The 23,161-nt window shown below is 45.2% G+C and overlaps 11 non-coding genes and 3 pseudogenes across 11 annotated transcripts; all 14 read left to right on the top strand.

Annotated features, from left to right (window-relative positions):
- Nucleotides 1–12,028: 12,028 nt before the first annotated feature.
- Nucleotides 12,029–12,192, top strand: LOC134950480 (U1 spliceosomal RNA). Its single transcript, XR_010183392.1, has one exon. It is a non-coding gene; the product is annotated as a U1 spliceosomal RNA (small nuclear RNA).
- Nucleotides 12,193–12,344: 152 nt separating this feature from the next.
- Nucleotides 12,345–12,507, top strand: LOC134952391 (U1 spliceosomal RNA). The gene has a single exon (XR_010184927.1). It is a non-coding gene; the product is annotated as a U1 spliceosomal RNA (small nuclear RNA).
- A 674-nt stretch (nt 12,508–13,181) lies between these two features.
- On the top strand, nt 13,182–13,345 carry LOC134950916 (U1 spliceosomal RNA). The gene has a single exon (XR_010183750.1). It is a non-coding gene; the product is annotated as a U1 spliceosomal RNA (small nuclear RNA).
- Nucleotides 13,346–13,497: 152 nt separating this feature from the next.
- On the top strand, nt 13,498–13,639 carry LOC134953527 (U1 spliceosomal RNA; annotated as a pseudogene).
- A 692-nt stretch (nt 13,640–14,331) lies between these two features.
- LOC134951812 (U1 spliceosomal RNA) lies at nt 14,332–14,495 on the top strand. Its single transcript, XR_010184483.1, has one exon. It is a non-coding gene; the product is annotated as a U1 spliceosomal RNA (small nuclear RNA).
- A 151-nt stretch (nt 14,496–14,646) lies between these two features.
- On the top strand, nt 14,647–14,781 carry LOC134953150 (U1 spliceosomal RNA; annotated as a pseudogene).
- A 699-nt stretch (nt 14,782–15,480) lies between these two features.
- Nucleotides 15,481–15,644, top strand: LOC134951232 (U1 spliceosomal RNA). The gene has a single exon (XR_010184010.1). It is a non-coding gene; the product is annotated as a U1 spliceosomal RNA (small nuclear RNA).
- Nucleotides 15,645–15,796: 152 nt separating this feature from the next.
- LOC134953502 (U1 spliceosomal RNA) lies at nt 15,797–15,959 on the top strand. Its single transcript, XR_010185603.1, has one exon. It is a non-coding gene; the product is annotated as a U1 spliceosomal RNA (small nuclear RNA).
- A 2,627-nt stretch (nt 15,960–18,586) lies between these two features.
- On the top strand, nt 18,587–18,750 carry LOC134950715 (U1 spliceosomal RNA). The gene has a single exon (XR_010183586.1). It is a non-coding gene; the product is annotated as a U1 spliceosomal RNA (small nuclear RNA).
- Nucleotides 18,751–18,902: 152 nt separating this feature from the next.
- LOC134952868 (U1 spliceosomal RNA) lies at nt 18,903–19,065 on the top strand. The gene has a single exon (XR_010185252.1). It is a non-coding gene; the product is annotated as a U1 spliceosomal RNA (small nuclear RNA).
- A 661-nt stretch (nt 19,066–19,726) lies between these two features.
- On the top strand, nt 19,727–19,890 carry LOC134950861 (U1 spliceosomal RNA). Its single transcript, XR_010183705.1, has one exon. It is a non-coding gene; the product is annotated as a U1 spliceosomal RNA (small nuclear RNA).
- Nucleotides 19,891–20,042: 152 nt separating this feature from the next.
- LOC134953287 (U1 spliceosomal RNA) lies at nt 20,043–20,184 on the top strand (annotated as a pseudogene).
- A 695-nt stretch (nt 20,185–20,879) lies between these two features.
- Nucleotides 20,880–21,043, top strand: LOC134951330 (U1 spliceosomal RNA). The gene has a single exon (XR_010184091.1). It is a non-coding gene; the product is annotated as a U1 spliceosomal RNA (small nuclear RNA).
- Nucleotides 21,044–21,195: 152 nt separating this feature from the next.
- On the top strand, nt 21,196–21,358 carry LOC134951999 (U1 spliceosomal RNA). The gene has a single exon (XR_010184627.1). It is a non-coding gene; the product is annotated as a U1 spliceosomal RNA (small nuclear RNA).
- Nucleotides 21,359–23,161: the final 1,803 nt, after the last annotated feature.

Raw genomic sequence — 23,161 nt, 5'->3', positions numbered from 1 at the left:
ATTGCGGCAGGCAGTCCCCCTTTTTACACATAGCTGCAGGCAGATTCCCCCTTTTTACACATAGCGGCAGGCAGATTCCCCCTTTTTACACATTGCGGCAGGCAGTCCCCCTTTTTACACATAGCTGCAGGCAGATTCCCCCTTTTAACACATAGCTGCAGGCAGATTCCCCCCTTTTACACATAGCTGCAGGCAGATTCCCCCTTTTTACACATAGCGGCAGGCAGATTCCCCCTTTTTACACATAGCGGCAGGCAGATTCCCCCTTTTTACACATAGCGGCAGGCAGATTCCCCCTTTTTACACATAGCGGCAGGCAGTCCCAACAAAGAAAGAAAGAGACGAAAGAAAGAAAGAAAGAAAGAAAGAAAGAAAGAAAGAAAGAAAGAAAGAAAGAAAGAAAGAAAGAAAGAAAGAAAGAAAAAAAGAAAGAAAGAAAGAAAGAAAGAAAGAAGAATTATACTTACCCTCTCCGCTGGCTCAGGCTCCTCGTGCAGCTTGACGATTCCCGGGCAGTAGAGAAGGAGGAGGAGGGAGGTGGAGGAGGGAGCCGCAGCAGCGCTGTGTTATTGGTGGAGGCGCTGCTGCTGCTGCCCCTCTGCTTCACTATAGGCTGTTCTCGGAAGACAGCCTATAGTGAAGCAGAGGGGCAGCAGCAGCGCCTCCACCAGTAACAAAGCGCTGCTGCGGCTCCTTCCTTCACCTCCCTCCTCCTCCTCCTCCCCCCCGTGCCGCTGCTCCTCTCATCTCCAAGCGACCCTCCTCCCTCTTCGTGTGTTACAGAGGTGGCAGCGTGTCTGGTGCTGCGGCTGCTGCCCGTAGTGCCCTGGCCTGATCTGTTCGTTACGACGGGCGGGCGGCGGGAGTCGCAGGACGCAGACCCGACGGGAGCGCTGGTGTGCGGCTGCGGCATGATACAATGAGTCATTGTGACTCATTGTAATGCCGGCGGCTGTGGGCCCTTGAGTGCGGCGGGGCCCCAGTGCAATGCACTGCCTGCCCTGCCAGTAGTTCCGCCCCTGGTGCCCCCCACTGGTGTGGGCTCCTGCAAGAGAGCCCCAGCGTCATGCAGTGGATTTGGCAGAAGCAGAGGACTCTGCTCCTGCGATCTTGAAGAGGCTTCTTGGAGTCAGCATCAGCATTCCCTTGGTGAATCCACAATGCCCTCCTATCCGAGACTGCCATGAAATTGGCCCGTGAGCACTTGTGCCCGGTGTAGGATTTTTAAATATGTGTAGTTTACTGTATGCAAGGGTTTAAAACCTTTTAGGAACTGATATCTAAGGTGTATTACATGTAGTTTAAAAAAAACAAAAAAGGTTTATTTTATGGCAGTAGTTTCCAAACTGGGGTTCTTGCACTGGTAGCATAGTTTGGTGGTCCAGGACCAATTAAAATTATTTATACTTTATTAAATTGGCAAAACCATTCCCTCACAACATAACTGAACCTGAGGATGACATGCTATAAACACAATTTACTTAATTTTATATTTTTTTCTGAATTTCTCAATAAAAAAAACTTTGGCCTAGGGGTGCCGTGAAACAAATTTTGATACTATTTATTTATATAGTGCTCTTTCTCCAACAGGACTCAAGGCGCTTGAGATATGGCTTCTGGAACTGAACACAGGATTCTAAATGTGGCTGTACCAAGGACCTATACAGTGGCATTACAGGTTGAGTATCCCTTATCCAAAATGCTTGGGACCAGAGGAATTTTGGATATCGGATTTTTCTGTATTTTGGAATAATTGCATACCATAACGAGATATTATGGTGATGGGACCTAAATCTAAGCACAGAATGCATTTATGTTTCATATATACCATATACACACAGCCTGAAGGTCATTTTAGCCAATATTTTTTATAACTTTGTGCATTAAACAAAGTGTGTGTACATTCACAGAATTCATTTATGTGTCATATACACCTTATACACACAGTCTGAAGTTCATTTAATACAATATTTTTAATAACTTTGAGTATTAAACAAAGTTTGTGTACACTGAGCCATCAAAAAACAAAGGTTTCACTATCTCAGTCTCACTCAAAAAAGTCCGTATTTCGGAATATTCCGTATTTCGGAATATTTGGATATGGGATACTCAACCTGTATTACTTTTTTCTGCTACTGGTTCTTTACCTATGCAAACAAGCATCTGACTTGCCTTTCCTATTGCTTTGTTACATTGCTCACCTGAAATAGTAATACTTAGATAGCTTTCCTCTTGCCATTATAATGCCCTTAATATTATAGTTAGCCTTTGTATTTTTGAGACGTGTATGATTTTGCATTTTTTGGCATTAAATGTTGCCATGTTCTTGACCATTCCTCTAGTCCAGGGGCGGAACTGCCAGAGACAACGGAGTCAGTTGCCGCCGGGCTCCAGCCCTAAAGGGGCTTCCTCCATTGCCCTCCGGCTGTTACGTGCCCTTCCTACTAAATAGACAAAGGCGCTACCAGCAGGGTCTCGCAGTTTGTACATTCCATGCCGTAACACCCTTCTTTCCACCTTTTTAAAGACCCAGCCCAGCAGCCTCGCCGCTGCCACCACCGCTAGCTGCAGCACTGCCAGCGGTGGGGTGCCCCTGCTTCTTCTCACACCACAGATAGCTGGGCAGCACTGCAACTGCCTGCCTGATTGCTCCGCCCCCTTCCGGCTCCCAAGCACCTCTGCTGCCCAGTGATCCAGGAGCCTGCTGCTAGGAAGAAGTGGCCGAGCTTCAGCAAGCGAGTCTGGACACTGGCGGAGGAAGCCATGATAACCAGATAATGGGGAGTGGAGAGCCAGTTCCAAGGTAATACTTTATACAGCTGGTTGAGATCCTGGTCGGTGGATATGGATTCCAAGAAAACCCTGGAGGTGCTTCCTTTCAAGGGAGACACTCTCTTTGGAGAAGACCTCAATAAGATTGTAGCTGATCTGGCTACTGCTAAAACAGCTTGCCTACCTAGTATGACTCCTACCACGCAGAAGGCTAAAAGTACTTTCCCTTGGCCCTTTCATCCTCAAGGTAAAGCGTACCCAAGGTCAGGCATACCCAAAGCAAGCTCATGCTTCCAGACCTGCCAAGCCCAGACTGAAGCAAGCCTGGGCTGCCCATCAGCCTGCTTCCAAAACGGACAAGCCTGCCGCATGACGGTGCAGGCCTCCCTCTGGGGGATCCCAGGGTGGGGGGCCCGACTTCTAGGTTTGGCATAATTCTAAGCTAGAGAATTCTGTTTGGAGCTCACCTTGTACTTTGTGAAGAAATAATCAGCATTGTGGCTGAGCAGATACATGTAGTGTGTGGCTGCAAACTGCATGGATCTGCTGCGTTGTAATGCTGATACTTTTTTTTTCAAAGTACCAATAGCTTCATATAATGTTCACAATTTTTATGCAGGATCAAATAGCTCAATAGGTAGGGTGTTTGATTAGAATTCAACAGGTTATAGGTTTGAATCCTGGGTATGGTAGTTTGAGATGTGTTATTTAATAAAGTATGTTGTTCTGACTGCCGGCATCCTATCACCAGGGATATCATACTAAATAAATGGAGTTGATCAATTTTTTTAAATTTTTTTTTTAAACTAGGGACAATTTCCAGATACTTTTCTTTATAACTGAGATTGCCCCCTGGAACTTCACATCAGTTGACAACTATGCATGAGTGGGCAGTGCTTGCTCTGGATCTGCCCACCCATTTATGTGCCGTCATAAAAGAAAGCACAACTGACAGTTATCCTGGGCGTACACTACACAATTATCTGTCAGGCTATCTATCCAGTCTGGATGGATGGAATGAAAATCTGGTAATGTATAGGAGCAAATGTCAATTAACCATTTGCTCCCAAACACTAGAAAAGTGGTCAAAAATGGTCATTACACAAATTGGTTAAACCCAAAATTTAACCAATTTGTTTAGGGGACCATTTTTGTCCATTTTCTAGTGTTTGAGAGTAAATCGTTGATGGTCATTTGCTCACATAGATAACCGGATTTCTATTCCAACCAGCCAGTGTTGGAGATATGGTCTGCCAGATTACATAATGCATACCAGAGCCATAACTAGACTTTTTGGTGCCCTGTGACAGATAATTATATGCCCCCCCCCCTCCCCATTTTTGCAATATGGACAAAAGGCGCATGCCTTGTGGGGAAGGGGCATAACAAGATTGGTCTCAGAGAAAGCACATGAGATATGAAGATATATCTAGTATACTTGACACTCAATGGTTTGTGGTATTGCCGGGGTGCCCTCCTTAAATGCATATACAGTCACACATGGCGTGTTTGTGCAAATGGCATATCAGCAGTCAGCACTAACTGGTGACATGCCATTTGTACAAGTAAGCCATGTGTGACTAGTATATAAACATACTTTATTAAATAACACCTCAAACTATCATACCCAGGATTCAAACCTATAACCTGTTGAATTCTAATCAAATACCCTACCCATTGAGCTACTTGATCCTGCATCTATTTTAACCTCCAAAAACAGATTCAGTTGCATTTTCCAGCGTGTTTTGTTTGCGCCTTTGCAAATGTCTTACATCGACAAACTTATTTAGTACTATTTTGCAAATAGGGTTACATTGTCGCAACATTGTGTTCCCTAATTGCTTGATTTATTTAAATGCAACAATTGATAAAGACACCTGATAATTGCTCTGTGGAGTCTTATTTTGTGTCTACTTCTTATCTACATTTAATTCCCTACCTCTAATCAAGGCATTTTTAAATGCTGGGGGCTGCCAGGACGTGAGGCCTACCTAGACTTTAGATCTGAATTTGAATGTACTTGTGAACTAACTTAATTTCCTACTTCTAAATTCATTCCTAAATTCACTACTTACATTAATCCTGTAGTTGGGCATTTTGAGCCTTCAATTGTGGGCATTGTTTTGTGTCCAAATCAGCAGCTGGTGGTGTGCATTTGCTGGAAAGGCATCGAAGACCTCCGATATGCTGCATCTCCTGATGTGTGTCTCCCTCAAGTGGCTGTCAGCAAATGCATGCTAGACACCCCATTCCAAGCTGATTGTGACATCACGGAACATGCATCATAGAACAGGCATGCTAGAATATGGGTCTTCAACCTGCGACCCTCCAGCTGCTGTGGAAATACATATACCAGCATGCCCTGCCTCAGTTTTAGCATACCTTAATAGCAAAACTGTGGCAGGGCATGCTGGGATGTGTAGTTTCACAGCAGCTGGAGGGCCACAGGATGAAGACCCATGTGCTAGAGCCAAGCCGCAGGTACATTGAATGCTAGCAAGCTGAATGTTTAAATCATTTTTGTTCCGCAGCATTCCAATGCGGAAGATTCCATGGAACCAGAGATTATTCCATTGAGAAGGACATGCTGCCTGGATGACTGCACTGTGCAAATTAAATCACGGAGCCAGTTGGCTTGTGGGTGGCTCTGGTGACTGGGTGGTTGGGTGGGCGGTGTGTCGGAGGTGGAGCACATGCAAATGAATGTGTATCATCCAGCTAGTGAGAGTGAAAACTCATGCAGGAGTGTGCCTGCTTGTCAGTGGGTTATGCACCTTGCCAGGCGTCAAATCTACATGGAGCAGCTGGAGGGGACAAGAGCAGGTTTGCAAAATATAGATAGAAGAGCATATATGCTGGCGCATTCTCCATGATTGTGTCAGCTTATGTTTTGGTGCACTGCACTTTCCTTCACTAAGTTTTAGCCATTTTGGTTAAATGCAAGTGTAGTTGCTTCTCGCCCTTTTGGCTGTGATCTTGTATCGTGGTTGAAGAGTCTGCTGGAGGGATTGTTTTCTTCATTGGCGAGAGACTGAAGATATTCCAGGATGGAAGGCTTGGGAACACTATCCGATTTTCAGTTGTGGAAGAGTTGAAAGACCGGATTGGACTACATTCTATAGTAAAGGATATCTTTGTATTTATTAATCCTCCCTTTATATGTGTCTGTCTTTCAATAAAGCTTCGGGCTTGTGATTCCCTCACCCTCTTACACTCCACACACATAGCCTTATTAACTGTTGTATTATTGTATTGTTTAAATGTATAGTGCAGTTCATGATTTATAGTGTAGGCTGGCCTGTGCTGTAGTTCTTGAACTGTACTATACCGACAGCATTTGTATTGTGTTTTGGCTGTGCTGCAAAACGGTACTTATGTGTGTAATGTTTATGTATGTTTTTTTGCTTCTTTATGTCAATAAAGACTGCTTTTTCAATCCAATATCTGAAAACAATCAATGTTTATCTTTGATGGCAATAGAAGTGGTATGATATTTGCTGCTTTTGAAAGGCAATATCTGATATGTCCCCTATCTGGGAACCATATATTAAATGGCTTTTCAGAAAAGGGAGATGGGAGAAGAGCTTTCAGTACTTGTAGGACCGATGCTCATTTCCTATTCTAGCCTCCAAAAACAGATTCAGTTGCATTTTCCAGCGTGTTTTGGATGCGCCTTTGCAAATGTCTTACATCGACAAACTTATTTAGTACTATTTTGCAAATAGGGTTACATTGTTGCAACATTGTGTTCCCTAATTGCTTGCTTTTTTAAATGCAACAATTGATAAAGACACCTGATAACTGCTCTGTGGAGTCTTATTTTGTGTCTACTTCTTATCTACATTTAATTCTCTACCTCTAATCAAGGCATTTTTAAATGCTGGGGGCTGCCAGGACGTGAGGCCTACCTAGACTTTAGATCTGAATTTGAATGTACTTGTGAACTAACTTAATTTCCTACTTCTAAATTCATTCCTAAATTCACTACTTACATGAATCCTGTAGTTGGGCATTTTGGGACTTCGATTGTGGGCATTGTTTTGTGTCCAGACCAGCAGCAGGTGGTGTGCATTTGCTGGAAAGGCATCGAAGACCTCCGATATGCTGCATCTCCTGATGTGTGTCTCCCTCAAGTGTCTGTCAGCAAATGCCTGCTAGACACCCCATTCCAAGCTGATTGTGACATCACGGTACATGCATCATAGAACAGGCATGCTAGAACATGGGTCTTCAACCTGCGACCCTCCAGCTGCTGTGGAACTACACATCCCAGCATGCCCTGCCTCAGTTTTAGCATACCTTAATAGCAAAACTGTGGCAGGGCATGCTGGGATGTGTAGTTTCACAGCAGCTGGAGGGCCACAGGATGAAGACCCATGTGCTAGAGCCAAGCCGCAGGTACATTGAATGCTAGCAAGCTGAATATTCAAATCCTTTTTGTTCCGCAGCATTCCAATGTGGAAGATTCCATGGAACCAGAGATCCTTCCATTGAGAAGGACATGCTGCCTGGATGACTACACTGTGCAAATTAAATCACGGAGCTAGTTGGTTTGTGGGTGGCTCTGGTGACTGGGTGGTTGGGAGGGTGGTGTGTCGGAGGTGGAGCACATGCAAATGATTGTGTATCATCCAGCTAGTGAGAGAGAAAACTCATGCAGGAGTGTGCCTGCTTGTCAGTGGGTTATGCACCTTGCCAGACGTCAAATCTACATAGAGCAGCTGGAGGGGACAAGAGCAGGTTTGCAAAATATAGATAGAAGAGCATATATGCTGGCACATTCTCCATGATTGTGTCAGCTTATGTTTTGGTGCACTGCACTTTCCTCCACTAAGTTTTAGCCATTTTTGTTAAGTTCAAGTGTAGTTGCTTCTCGGCCTTTTGGCTGTGATCTTGTATCGTGGTTGAAGGGTCTGCTGGAGGGAGGGATTGTTTTCTTCATTGGCGAAAGACCAAAGATATTCCAGGATGGAAGGCTTGGGAACACTATCCGTTTTTCAGTTGTGGAAGAGCACAGAGGTCGGATTGGACTACATTCTATAGTAAAGGATACCTTTCTATTTATTGCCCCTCCCCTTATATGTGTCTGTGTTACAATAAAGCTTTGGTCTTGTGATTCCCTCACCCTCTTACACTCCACACACATAGCCTTATTAACTGTTGTATTATTGTATAGTTTAAATGTATAGTGCAGTTCATGATTTATAGTGTAGGCTGGCCTGTGCTGTAGTTCTTGAACTGTACTATACCAACAGCATTTTTATTGTGTTTTGGCTGTGCTGCAACACAGTACTTATGTGTGTAATGTTTATGTATGTTTTTTTGCTTCTTTATGTCAATAAAGACTGCTTTTTCAATCCAATATCTGAAAACAATCAATGTTTATCTTTGATGGCAATAGAAGTGGTATGATATTTGCTGCTTTTGAAAGGCAATATCTGATATGTCCCCTATCTGGGAACCATATATTAAATGGCTTTTCAGAAAAGGAAGATGGTAGAAGAGCTTTCAGTACTTGTTGGACCGATGCACATTTCCTATTCTAGCCTCCAAAAACAGATTCAGTTGCATTTTCCAGTGTGTTTTAAATGCGCCTTTGCAAATGTCTTACATCGACAAACTTATTTAGTACTATTTTGCAAATAGGGTTACATTGTTGCAACATTGTGTTCCCTAATTGCTTGATTTTTTAAATGCAACAATTGATAAAGACACCTGATAACTGCTCTGTGGAGTCTTATTTTGCGTCTACTTCTTATCTACATTTAATTCCCTACCTCTAATCAAGGCATTTTTAAATGCTGGGGGCTGCCAGGACGTGAGGCCTATCTAGACTTTAGATCTGAATTTGAATGTACTTGTGAACTAACTTAATTTCCTACTTCTAAATTCATTCCTAAATTCACTACTTACATGAATCCTGTAGTTGGGCATTTTGGGACTTCGATTGTGGGCATTGTTTTGTGTCCAGACTAGCAGCAGGTGGTGTGCATTTGCTGGAAAGGCATCGAAGACCTCCGATATGCTGCATCTCCTGATGTGTGTCTACCTCAAGTGGCTGTCAGTAAATGCCTGCTAGATACCCCATTCCAAGCTGATTGTGACATCACGGAACATGCATCATAGAACAGGCATGCTAGAACATGGGTCTTCAACCTGCGACCCTCCAGCTGCTGTGGAACTACACATCCCAGCATGCCCTGCCTCAGTTTTAGCATACCTTAATAGCAAAACTGTGGCAGGGCATGCTGGGATGTGTAGTTTCACAGCAGCTGGAGGGCCACAGGATGAAGACCCATGTGCTAGAGCCAAGCCGCAGGTACATTGAATGCTAGCAAGCTGAATGTTTAAATCCTTTTTGTTCCGCAGCATTCCAATGCGGAAGATTCCATGGAACCAGAGATTATTCCATTGAGAAGGACATGCTGCCTGGATGACTGCACTGTGCAAATTAAGTCACGGAGCCAGTTGGCTTGTGGGTGGCTCTGGTGACTGGGTGGTTGGGTGGGCGGTGTGTTGGAGGTGGAGCACATGCAAATGAATGTGTATCATCCAGCTAGTGAGAGTGAAAACTCATGCAGGAGTGTGCCTGCTTGTCAGTGGGTTATGCACCTTGCCAGACGTTAAATCTACATGGAGCAGCTGGAGGGGACAAGAGCAGGTTTGCAAAATATAGATAGAAGAGCATATATGCTGGCGCATTCTCCATGATTGTGTCAGCTTATGTTTTGGTGCACTGCACTTTCCTCCACTAAGTTTTAGCTATTTTGGTTAAACGCAAGTGTAGTTGCTTCTCGCCCTTTTTGCTGTGATCTTGTATCGTGGTTAAAGAGTCTGCTGGAGGGATTGTTTTCTTCATTGGCGAGAGACTGAAGATATTCCAGGATGGAAGGCTTGGGAACACTATCCGTTTTTAAGTTGTGGAAGAGTTGAAAGACCGGATTGGACTACATTCTATAGTAAAGGATATCTTTGTATTTATTAATCCTCCCTTTATATGTGTCTGTCTTTCAATAAAGCTTCGGGCTTGTGATTCCCTCACCCTCTTACACTCCACACCCATAGCCTTATTAACTGTTGTATTATTGTATTGTTTAAATGTATAGTGCAGTTCATGATTTATAGTGTAGGCTGGCCTGTGCTGTAGTTCTTGAACTGTACTATACCGACAGCATTTGTATTGTGTTTTATCTGTGCTGCAACACAGTACTTATGTGTGTAATGTTTATGTATGTTTTTTTGCTTCTTTATGTCAATAAAGACTGCTTTTTCAATCCAATATCTGAAAACAATCAATGTTTATCTTTGATGGCAATAGAAGTGGTATGATATTTGCTGCTTTTGAAAGGCAATATCTGATATGTCCCCTATCTGGGAACCATATATTAAATGGCTTTTCAGAAAAGGGAGATGGTAGAAGAGCTTTCAGTACTGGTAGGACCGATGCACATTTCCTATTCTAGCCTCCAAAAACAGATTCAGTTGCATTTTCCAGCGTGTTTTGGATGCGCCTTTGCAAATGTCTTACATCGACAAACTTATTTAGTACTATTTTGCAAATAGGGTTACATTGTTGCAACATTGTGTTCCCTAATTGCTTGATTTTTTAAATGCAACAATTGATAAAGACACCTGATAACTGCTCTGTGGAGTCTTATTTTGTGTCTACTTTTTATCTACAGTTAATTCTCTACCTCTAATCAAGGCATTTTTAAGTGCTGGGGGCTGCCAGGACGTGAGGCCTACCTAGACTTTAGATCTGAATTTGAATGTACTTGTGAACTAACTTAATTTCCTACTTCTAAATTCATTCCTAAATTCACTACTTACATGAATCCTGTAGTTGGGCATTTTGGGACTTCGATTGTGGGCATTGTTTTGTGTCCAGACCAGCAGCAGGTGGTGTGCATTTGCTGGAAAGGCATCGAAGACCTCCGATATGCTGCATCTCCTGATGTGTGTCTCCCTCAAGTGGCTGTCAGCAAATGCCTGCTAGACACCCCATTCCAAGCTGATTGTGACATCACGGTACATGCATCATAGAACAGGCATGCTAGAACATGGGTCTTCAACCTGCGACCCTCCAGATGCTGTGGAACTACACATCCCAGCATACCCTGCCTCAGTTTTAGCATACCTTAATAGCAAAACTGTGGCAGGGCATGCTGGGATGTGTAGTTTCACAGCAGCTGGAAGGCCACAGGATGAAGACCCATGTGCTAAAGCCAAGCCGCAGGTACATTGAATGCTAGCAAGCTGAATATTTAAATCCTTTTTATTCCGCAGCATTCCAATGTGGAAGATTCCATGGAACCAGAGATCCTTCCATTGCGAAGGACATGCTGCCTGGATGACTACACTGTGCAAATTAAATCACGGAGCCAGTTGGCTTGTGGGTGGCTCTGGTCACTGGGTGGTTGGGTGGGTGGTGTGTCGGAGGTGGAGCACATGCAAATGATTGTGTATCATCCAGCTAGTGAGAGAGAAAACTCATGCAGGAGTGTGCCTGCTTGTCAGTGGGTTATGCACCTTGCCAGACGTCAAATCTACATGGAGCAGCTGGAGAGGACAAGAGCAGGTTTGCAAAATATAGACAGAAGAGCTCTCCAGCCTAGTTTGCTGTCTGTTTCCACTTCTCTTTTCTTGAGCCGCTCCCTTCTATGCCCTTGCGCACTATCCTGACTTCTCCCATCTGCTTACTTTGTGCCTTCCAGCGCACAATGCGAACTACAGGTAGTGCTGCAGGGCCCACACCCTTTTACTTGCCATACAGAGCAGCTCTGGAGCTGTTACAGTGCCCAGCTTCTGCAAGAAATCAGCTTGAATGCTTCAGGGGCTGGGGCATAGCCAACATGAGCCCCACACCGAAGGAGCGTGGAGGTGTTTAATGCGAACTAGGGGTCATCCAAGCGCTGCAAAAGGCCGACATGCCCTGCACGCCCCTTTTCTCTTTACATATGCAGACGAGGGTTGAAGCCAACTTTGACCCACTGCTTGGATGACATCACCATATGCAAATCCATCTGCTGCAGGCCTTCCCCCAGGAATGCTTGCACTAGTTGTTGCATTTGGTTTGTTGTTTGGGGGTGCTTCAGTATTAGGCAGCCTTCTGCCCTCCCATGTTCATCTGAAAATATGTGTTCTCCCTGCAGTTGTTGTCCCCAGATGAGAGTTCCCTTGTGCTGCCTCAGTTGAATCTTCTTTACTTGACAGAGATGTGCCTGAGCAGCGGCCCTCCCCAGCCCTATCCCAAATCATACTTATTTTGCATAGGAGATACCATGGTCATGAAGATTGTTCTCCCAGGGTGAGGTTCATTCATTGCATTCTGGGTATGCTGACCCCTGTGATTTCCCCAAATGTGGGAAACTTGACTGCATTATTTGTGGTAGTGGGGGACTGTGTTTGTGCTTTCCTCTGGTCAGCTCTGGTAAAAGTCAGATTTCTTTGTCTCAGATCTTCCTCTAGCCTTGTTCTTCTTTCGAGAGTTCCCTTGTGCTGCCTCAGTTGGATCTCCTTTACTTGACAGGGGGGTGCCCAAGCAGCGACCCTCCCCAGCTCTAGCCCAACTCCTACTTACCTGCCAGGTGAGATACTATGATCATGAAGGTGCTTTTCCCAGGGCAAGGCTCACCCATTGCACTCTGGGTGTGCTGCCCCTGTGATTTCCCCAAATGTGGGAAACTTGACTGCATAATTTGTGTTTCCACTGGTCGGCTTTCATATAATTCAGATCTCTTTGTCTCAGGTCTCTCTCCAGCCTAGTTTGCAGTCTGTTTCCACTTCTTTTTTTTTGAGCCCCTCCCTTCTATACCCTTGTGCACTATCCTGACTTCTCCTCCTGTCTGCATACTTTGTGCCTTCCAATGCACAATGCAAACTACAAGTAGTGCTGCAGGGCCCACAAACTTTTACTTGCATTACAGAGCAGCTCTGGAGCTGTTACAGTGCCAAGCTGCTGCAAGAAATCAGCTTGAATGCTTCAGGGGCTGGGGCATTGCCAACATGAGCCCCACACCGAAGGAGGGTGGGGGTGTTTAATGCGAACTAAGGGTCATCCAAGCGCCGCAAAAGGCCGCCATTCCCTGCATACCCCTTTTCTCTTTTCATATGCAGATGAGGGTTCCAGCCAACTTTGGCCCACTGCTTGGATGACATCACTGTATGCAAATCCGTCTTCTGCAGACCTTCCCCCAGGAATGCTTGTACTAGTTGTTGCATTTGGTTTGTTGTTTGGGGGTGCTTCAGTATTAGGCAGCCTTCTGCCCTCCCATGTTCATCTGAAAATATGTGTTCTCCCTGCAGTTGTTGTCCCAAGATGAGAGTTCCCTTGTGCTGCCTCAGTTGAATCGCCTTTACTTGACAGAGATGTGCCTGAGCAGCGGCCCTCCCCAGCCCTGTCCCAAATCATACTTATTTTGCATAGGAGATACCATGGTCATGAAGATTGTTCTCCCAGGGTGAGGTTCATTCATTGCATTCTGGGTATGCTGACCCCTGTGATTTCCCCAAATGTTGGAAACTCGACTGCATTATTTGTGGTAGTGGGGGGCTGTGTTTGTGCTTTCCTCTGGTCAGCTCTGGTAAAAGTCAGATTTCTTTGTCTCAGATCTTCCTCTAGCCTTGTTCTTCTTTCGAGAGTTCCCTTGTGCTGCCTCAGTTGGATCTCCTTCACTTGACAGGGGGGTGCCCGAGCAGCGACCCTCCCCAGCTCTAGCCTAACTCCTACTTACCTGCCAGGTGAGATACTATGATCATGTAGGTGCTTCTCCCAGGGCAAGGCTCACCCATCGCACTCTTGGTGTGCTGCCCCTGTGATTTCCCCAAATGTGGGAAACTTGACTGCATAATTTGTGTTTCCCCTGGTCGGCTCTCGTATAATTAAGATGTCTTTGTCTCAGGTCTCTCTCCAGCCTAGTTTGCTGTCTGTTTCCACTTCTCTTTTCTTGAGCTGCTCCCTTCTATGCCCTTGCGCACTATCCTGACTTCTCCCGTCTGCTTACTTTGTGCCTTCCAACGCACAATGCGAACTACAGGTAGTGCTGCAGGGCCCACACCCTTTGACTTGCCTTACAGAGCAGCTCTGGAGCTGTTACAGTGCCCAGCTGCTGCAAGAAATCAGCTTGAATGCTTCAGGGGCTGGGGCATAGCCAACATGAGCCCCACACCGAAGGAGGGTGGAGGTGTTTAATGCGAACTAGGGGTCATCCAAGCGCCGCAAAAGGCCGCCATGCCCTGCACGCCCCTCTTCTCTATTCATATGCAGATGAGTGTTGAAGCCAACTTTGACCCACTGCTTGGATGACATCACCATATGCAAATCCATCTGCTGCAGGCCTTCCCCCAGGAATGCTTGCACTAGTTGTTGCATTTGGTTTGTTGTTTGGGGGTGCTTCAGTATTAGGCAGCCTTCTGCCCTCCCATGTTCATCTGAAAATTTGTGTTCTCCCTGCAGTTGTTGTCCCCCGATGAGAGTTCCCTTGTGCTGCCTCAGTTGAATCTCCTTTACTTGACAGAGATGTGCCTGAGCAGCGGCCCTCCCCAGCTCTATCCCAAATCATACTTATTTTGCATAGGAGATACCATGGTCATGAAGATTGTTTTCCCAGGGTGAGGTTCATTTATTGCATTCTGCGTATGCTGACCCCTGTGATTTCCCCAAATGTGGGAAACTGGACTGCATTATTTGTGGTAGTGAGGGACTGTGTTTGTGCTTTCCTCTGGTCAGCTCTGGTAAAAGTCAGATTTCTTTGTCTCAGATCTTCCTCTAGCCTTGTTCTTCTTTCGAGAGTTCCCTTGTGTGCCTCAGTTGGATCTCCTTCACTTGACAGGGGGGTGCCCGAGCAGCGACCCTCCCCAGCTCTAGCCCAGCTCCTACTTACCTGCCAGGTGAGATACTATGATCATGAAGGTGCTTCTCCCAGGGCAAGGCTCACCCATTGCACTCTGGGTGTGCTACTCCTGCGGTTTCCCCAAATGTTGGACACTTGACTGCATAATTTGTGTTTCACCTAGTCGGCTCTCGTATAATTCAGATCTCTTTGTCTCAGGTCTCTCTCCAGCCTAATTTGCAGTCTGTTTCCACTTCTCTTTTCTTGAGTTGCTCCCTTCTATGCCCTTGCGCACTATCCTGACTTCTCCCGTCTGCTTACTTTGTGCCTTCCAACGCACAATGCAAACTACAGGTAGTGCTGCAGGGCCCACACCCTTTTACTTGCCTTACAGAGCAGCTCTGGAGCTGTTACAGTGCCCAGCTGCTGCAAGAAATCAGCTTGAATGCTTCAGGGGCTGGGGCATAGCCATCATGAGCCCCACACCGAAGGAGGGTGGAGGTGTTTAATGCGAACTAGGGGTCATCCAAGCACCGCAAAAGGCCGCCATGCCCTGCATGCCAATTTTATCTTTTCATATGCAGACGAGGGTTGAAGCCAACTTTGACCCACTGCTTGGATGACATCACCATATGCAAATCCATCTGCTGCAGGCCTTTCCCCAGGAATGCTTGCACTAGTTGTTGCATTTTGTTTGTTGTTTGGGGGTGCTTCAGTATTAGGCAGCCTTCTGCCCTCCCATGTTCATCTGAAAATATGTGTACCTCCTGCAGTTGTTGTCCCCAGATGAGAGTTCCCTTGTGCTGCCTCAGTTGAATCTCCTATACTTGACAGAGATGTGCCTGAGCAGCGGCCCTCTCCAGCCCTATCCCAAATCATACTTATTTTGCATAGGAGATACCATGGTCATGAAGATTGTTCTCCCAGGGTGAGGTTCATTCATTGCATTCTGGGTATGCTGACCCCTGTTATTTCCCCAAATGTGGTAAACTTGACAGCATTATTTGTGGTAGTGGGGGACTGTGTTTGTGCTTTCCTCTGGTCAGCTCTGGTAAAAGTCAGATTTCTTTGTCTCAGATCTTCCTCTAGCCTTGTTCTTCTTTCGAGAGTTCCCTTGTGCTGCCTCAGTTGGATCTCCTTCACTTGACAGGGGGGTGCCCGAGCAGCGACCCTCCCCAGCTCTAGCCCAACTCCTACTTACCTGCTAGGTGAGATACTATGATCATGAAGGTGCTTCTCCCAGGGCAAGGCTCATAAATTGCACTCTGGGTGTGCTGCTCCTGCGATATCCCCAAATGTGGGAAACTTGACTGCATAATTTGTGTTTCCCCTGGTCGGCTCTCGTATAATTCAGATCTCTTTGTCTCATGTCTCTCTCCAGCCTAGTTTGCTGTCTGTTTACACTTCTCTTTTCTTGAGCCACTCCCTTCTATGCCCTTGCGCACTATCTTGACTTCTCCCGTCTGCTTACTTTGTGCCTTCCAACGCACAATGCGAACTACAGGTAGTGCTGCAGGGCCCACACCCTTTTAGTTGCCTTACAGAGCAGCTCTGGAGCTATTACAGTGCCCAGCTGCTGCAAGTAATCAGCTTGAATGCTTCAGGGGCTGGGGCATAGCCAACATGAGCCCCACACCGAAGTAGGGTGGAGGTGTTTAATGCGAACTAGGGGTCATCCAAGCGCCGCAAAAGGCCGCCATGCCCTGCACGCCCCTTTTCTCTTTTCATATGCAGACGAGGGTTGAAGCCAACTTTGACCCACTGCTTGGATGACATCACCATATGCAAATCCATCTGCTGCAGGCCTTCCCCCAGGAATGCTTGTACTAGTTGTTGCATTTGGTTTGTTGTTTGTGGGTGCTTCAGTATTAGGCAGCCTTCTGCCCTCCCATGTTCATCTGAAAATATGTGTTCTCCCTGCAGTTGTTGTCCCCAGATGAGAGTTCCCTTGTGCTGCCTCAGTTGAATCTCCTTTACTTGACAAGGGAGGCATTTTGGATTTTTTCTTTGGGTACCCTTACACCTGATGGTCTGAATGAGAGCATCGAACTGAACAACATTGGCAGTCTCTGAAGATTTTATCTATTGATTTACCTAATATATTATTTATTGAATATCCATTTATTGTATGTTTAATAAATAAACAAAATTATTAGAAGTAGCTATTTTGGAAACAGCTTTCCTCTTAGGATGAAACTGTATAATCCTGTTGTGTGTGTTCCTTTAAAGTTCTTTAGTAAAATCCACTAGTAATGATGAACATCAGATTTCTTCCTCCATCCTCTTTTTACACTTTCTCTTGGTTCTATATATATATATTTTTCTATTTTTATTTTTTTCCCCTCCTTCTCCCAAAAGGCCCCCCTCCCTCCCCCCCCCCCTCCCTGTTTTAAATTTTAAAATCTTTAAATATTTAAATCTTCGAATCCTTAAATTGTCTGTTTAATATTTATTTTTTCTTCAATTCTTTTTGTTGTTTAAACAGCAATGTAGTTATTCCAGGGGTTAAAATAATGAAATATAGAAATAATATTAACAAAAATTAAAGGTAAAAATGAATTGATAGAATGATCCCATTAAAAGTAAATAAATAATATGGAAGTTAAGCTGAGCAGGTTGGATTCGAACATGGGACTAGCTGCATAGAGTGCAGGTGATGTTTCCCCTGCGCCACAAGAACTGCTTTAGTAGTGGCATGGATTTATGTTACCCTAAAAGGTTTTATATAAGTAAATGGGGATCCTTAGTGCTGAGTCTCTGAATTATGTATATGTGATTATAGATATGAGGTATTGATTGAAAGATTATAGGTTAATCTGTATATAGATTATATATGTTCTGTTATTTTTTAAACCACCTTGTTGCTTATTTTATTATTATTTTTAATCACCATGTTGCTTATTTTTATATTATGAAATGCCTTTATATGTGCAATTGCAATTAGAAAGTTGTTCCATATGTGAGTCATTACATGTATGCATCCAATTAGTACATGTATGTATCCAATCAACTAATTAGTAATGCTATTGGTCCGGTGCATTTTAAAAAGAGCCTGCTAGGCTGCTGATGTATCCTCTGACGAAACCGCTCTTGGATAACAGCGGAGAAACGCGTAAGTAAGGTGATTACCGGACACTCTGATTGCTGAGATATAAGCCCGTTCATGAACGAGCTACATCACGGCGGACGTCTGATGTAAAGACAGCGGTGAAGGGGAAAAAGCAATTTGAGACCGAGCAAAAGGAGGTCTCTACCCCACGGCAGGGAGAAATATCCCGACCGCGAGTGCCAATAAGATCCAGCCACGGTTAACGGGGGTCGTAGCATACCGCTGTGTTTCACCAACCATCACAGCGCTCTCCCCCTGTTTTCTTTCATTACTCACGTGAGTTACATATGAACTTTAACTGCAGTAAATAAGAGGCGTTGGTTACAACTGTTGCTGTTCATCCACAAGAAGGAATTTAATGTATCAATTACAATTGGAAAGTAACGATTAAATTACAACAGCTGTATCCAGGAGGATTTTTTGGACACTTTAATAAACATTCCGTTGTCATCAAGGGCAATATGAAATAGATCCTGATTACATTTAGATATGGATAGTGGTGCCTATATATGTTGACTCCATTGTATTTTATTGAATGTGGGTTTCTTCTGTCTATATATATTTTTTAAAAATAAAGAGCTTGTATATTTTATTTTTTGCGCTCCCTTGATAACAAGTGTGATTATCTTTAAAATTTGGTTTATTATTGGTAGAACAGTACTACCTATGGGAGCAGCATTTTATAATATATGGTGAAAATTAATAGATGTATAAAGATTAAATAAGCAACAAATTGGTGAAATAGATACGTTTTGATAGGAGCGCTGGGTTCTATATATATATATTGACATTTGGTTATATATATGTATAGACTTTATAAATTCTTGACAGAGATGTGCCTGAGCAGCGGCCCTCCCCAGCCCTATCCCAAATCATACTTATTTTGCATAGAAGATACCATGGTCATGAAGATTGTTCTCCCAGGGTGAGGTTCATTCATTGCATTCTGGGTATGCTGACCCCTGTGATTTCCCCAAATGTGGGAAACTCGACTGCATTATTTGTGGTAGTGGGGGACTGTGTTTGTGCTTTCCTCTGGTCAGCTCTGGTAAAAGTCAGATTTATTTGTCTCAGATCTTCCTCTAGCCTTGTTCTTCTTTCGAGAGTTTCCATGTGCTGCCTCAGTTGGATCTCCTTCACTTGACAGGGGGGTGCCCGAGCAGCGACCCTCCCCAGCTCTAGCCCAACTCCTACTTACCTGCCAGGTGAGATACTATGATCATGAAGGTGCTTCTCCCAGGGCAAGGCTCACCCATTGCACTCTGGGTGTGCTGCTCCTGCGGTTTCCCCAAATGTTGGACACTTGACTGCATAATTTGTGTTTCCCCTGGTCGGCTCTCGTATAATTCAGATCTCTTTGTCTCAGGTCTCTCTCCAGCCTAGTTTGCTGTCTGTTTCCACTTCTCTTTTCTTGAGTTGCTCCCTTCTATGCCCTTGCGCACTATCCTGACTTCTCCCGTCTGCTTACTTTGTGCCTTCCAACGCACAATGCAAACTACAGGTAGTGCTGCAGGGCCCACACCCTTTTACTTGCCTTACAGAGCAGCTCTGGAGCTGTTACAGTGCCCAGCTGCTGCAAGAAATCAGCTTGAATGCTTCAGGGGCTGGGGCATAGCCCCACACCGAAGGAGGGTGGAGGTGTTTAATGCGAACTAGGGGTCATCCAAGCGCCGCAAAAGGCTGCCATGCCCTGCACGCCCCTTTTCTCTTTTCATATGCAGACGAGGGTTGAAGCCAACTTTGACCCACTGCTTGGATGACATCACCATATGCAAATCCATCTGCTGCAGGCCTTCCCCCAGGAATGCCTGCACTAGTTGTTGCATTTTGTTTGTTGTTTTGGGGTGCTTCAGTATTAGGTAGCCTTCTGCCCTCCCATGTTCATCTGAAAATATGTGTTCTCCCTGCAGTTGTTGTCCCCAGATGAGAGTTCCCTTGTGCTGCCTCAGTTGAATCTCCTTTACTTGACAGAGATGTGCCTGAGCAGCGGCCCTCCCCAGCCCTATCCCAAATCATACTTATTTTGCATAGGAGATACCATGGTCATGAAGATTGTTCTCCCAGGGTGAGGTTCATTCATTGCATTCTGGGTATGCTGACCCCTGTGATTTCCACAAATGTGGGAAACTCGACTGCATTATTTGTGATAGTGGGGGACTGTGTTTGTGCTTTCCTCTGGTCAGCTCTGGTAAAAGTCAGATTTCTTTGTCTCAGATTTTCCTCTAACCTTGTTCTTCTTTCGAGAGTTCCCTTGTGCTGCCTCAGTTGGATCTCCTTCACTTGACAGGGGGCTGCCCGAGCAGCGACCCTCCCCAGCTCTAGCCCAACTCCTACTTACCTGCCAGGTGAGATACTATGATCATGAAGTTGCTTCTCCCTGGGCAAGGATCACCCATTGCACTCTGGGTGTGCTGCCCCTGTGATTTCCCCAAATGTGGGAAACTTGACTGCGTAATTTGTGTTTCCCCTGGTCGGCTCTCATATAATTCAGATCTCTTTGTCTCAGGTCTCTCTCCAGCCTAGTTTGCTGTCTGTTTCCACTTCTTTTTTCTTGAGCCCCTCCCTTCTATACCCTTGTGCACTATCCTGACTTCTCCTCCCGTCTGCTTACTTTGTGCCTTACAATGCACAATGCAAACTACAGGTAGTGCTGCAGGGCCCACACCCTTTTACTTGCCTTACAGAGCAGCTCTGGAGCTGTTACAGTGCCCAGCTGCTGCAAGAAATCAGCTTGAATGCTTCAGGGGCTGGGGCATGGCCAACATGAGCCCCACACAGAAGGAGGGTGGGGGTATTTAATGCGAACTAGGGGTCATCCAAGCGCCGCAAAAGGCCGCCATGCCCTGCATACCCCTTTTCTCTTTTCATATGCAGATGAGGGTTCCAGCCAACTTTGGCCCACTGCTTGGATGACATCACCGTATGCAAATCCGTCTTCTGCAGACCTTCCCCCAGGAATGCTTGTACTAGTTGTTGCATTTGGTTTGTTGTTTGGGGGTGCTTCAGTATTAGGCAGCCTTCTGCCCTCCCATGTTCATCTGAAAATATGTGTTCTCCCTGCAGTTGTTGTCCCCAGATGAGAGTTCCCTTGTGCTGCCTCAGTTGAATCTCCTTTACTTGACAGAGATGTGCCTGAGCAGCGGCCCTCCCCAGCCCTATCCCAAATCATACTTATTTTGCATAGGAGATACCATGGTCATGAAGATTGTTCTCCCAGGGTGAGGTTCATTCATTGCATTCTGGGTATGCTGACCCCTGTGATTTCCCCAAACGTGGGAAACTTGACTGCATTATTTGTGGTAGTGAGTGACTGTGTTTGTGCTTTCCTCTGGTCAGCTCTGGTAAAAGTCAGATTTCTTTGTCTCAGATCTTCCTCTAGCCTTGTTCTTCTTTCGAGAGTTTCCTTGTGCTGCCTCAGTTGGATCTCCTTCACTTGACAGGGGGGTGCCCGAGCAGCGACCCTCCCCAGCTCTAGCCCAACTCCTACTTACCTGCCAGGTGAGATACTATGATCATGAAGGTGCTTCTCCCAGGGCAAGGCTCACCCATTGCACTCTGGGTGTGCTGCTCCTGCGATTTCCCCAAATGTGGGAAACTTGACTGCATAATTTGTGTTTCCCCTGGTCGGCTCTCGTATAATTCAGATCTCTTTGTCTCAGGTCTCTCTCCAGCCTAGTTTGCTGTCTGTTTCCACTTCTCTTTTCTTGAGCCGCTCCCTTCTATGCCCTTGCGCACTATCCCAGGATAATTATTGTAGCTGGTCTGCGGGTAACAGCTCTCAGATCCACTTCTAGAAAAAATGCAACAATGTAATTTGAGTGACAAACTGCAGAGATGAACCCTTTCTGTGACTGCTGCACAGGGATCACACAAACTCTATTCATAGGGCTGACTTCACTTAGGGGAGATGTTCTCGCCCCGCAAAGAAGTGCGAGTATATACCGCACTTACGGTACCATTGGATTTACAGATATTTTCTTGCAATACACTATGGGGGTCATTCTGAGTTGATTGCTCGCTAGCAGTTTTTAGCAGCCTTAAAACGGTGGAGTTAACATATCTCACGTGGAAGGTGGTCATGTTATTAGCCTTGGCTTCGGCTAGGCGAGTGTCGGAATTAGCGGCTTTGTCACATAAAAGCCCATATTTGGTGTTCCATGTGGATAGAGCGGAATTGCGGACCCATCCTCAATTCCTACCAAAAGTGGTCTCATCTTTTCATATGAACCAATCTATTGTGGTGCCTTTGGCTACGCGTGACTTGGAGGATTCCGAGTTACTTGATGTGGTCAGGGCTTTGAAAATTTACGTGGCCAGGACGGCTAGAGTCAGGAAAACTGAAGCGCTGTTTGTCCTGTATGCAACCAACAAGATTGGTGCCTCTGCTTCAAAGCAGGCTATTGCTCGCTGGATTTGTAACACGATTCAGCAAGCGCATTCTATGGCTGGATTGCAGTTACCGAAATCGGTCTAGGCCCATTCCACGAGGAAAGTGGGCTCTTCTTGGGCGGCTGCCCGAGGGGTCTCGGCACTACAGCTGTGTCGAGCTGCTACTTGGTCAGGTTCAAACACCTTTTCAAAATACTATAAGTTTGATACCCTGGCTGAGGAGGAACTCATGTTTGCTCAATCGGTGCTGCAGAGTCATCCGCACTCTCCCGCCCGTTTTGGAGCTTTGGTATAATCCCCATGGTCCTTACGGAGTCCCCAGCATCCTCTAGGACGTTAGAGAAAATAAGATTTTAAACCTACCGGTAAATCTTTTTCTCGTAGTCCGTAGAGGATGCTGGGCGCCCGTCCCAAGTGCGGACTACTTCTGCAATACTTGTATATAGTTATTGCTTCAATAAGGGTTATGTTATAGTTGCATCGGTCCTGCACTGATGCTACAGTATGTTGTTTTTTCGTACTCATAACTGGGTAGTTTATCACAAGTTATACGGTGTGATTGGTGTGGCTGGTATGAATCTTGCCCTGGATTAACAAAATCCTTTCCTCATACTGTCAGTCTCCTCTGGGCACAGTTTCTCTAACTGTGGCATAGAGGCGCATAGAGGGAGGAGCCAGTGCACACCCAGAACTAAAGTCTTTCTTAAAGTGCCCATGTCTCCTGCGGAGCCCGTCTATCCCCATGGTCCTTACGGAGTCCCCAGCACCCTCTACGGACTACGAGAAAAAGATTTACCGGTAGGTTTAAAATCTTATTTTCTACTTTATTCTTTTCTATCCTAGTTTATTACGACCAACTCTCATCCAAGGAGTTTGATATTCTACTACCTGCATGCAATTTAAATTGCTTAAATTGTTTATATGGTTGATTTGTCCTTCACAACCCATAATCTGCAACTTGGATGTACTTGTGTCATTGAAAATCTTATAATAAAAATGTTTATATATTGAAAAAAAAAGTTATAAGACATATGCATTCAATATTTGAAGAAACAAAATA

The sequence above is a fragment of the Pseudophryne corroboree genome, chromosome 8, assembly GCF_028390025.1.
Source record: "Pseudophryne corroboree isolate aPseCor3 chromosome 8, aPseCor3.hap2, whole genome shotgun sequence".
Classification (NCBI taxonomy): Eukaryota; Metazoa; Chordata; class Amphibia; order Anura; family Myobatrachidae; genus Pseudophryne; species Pseudophryne corroboree.
The sequence above is the reverse complement of the archived record's forward strand: the minus strand, read 5'-3'. Positions and strand labels throughout refer to the sequence as shown.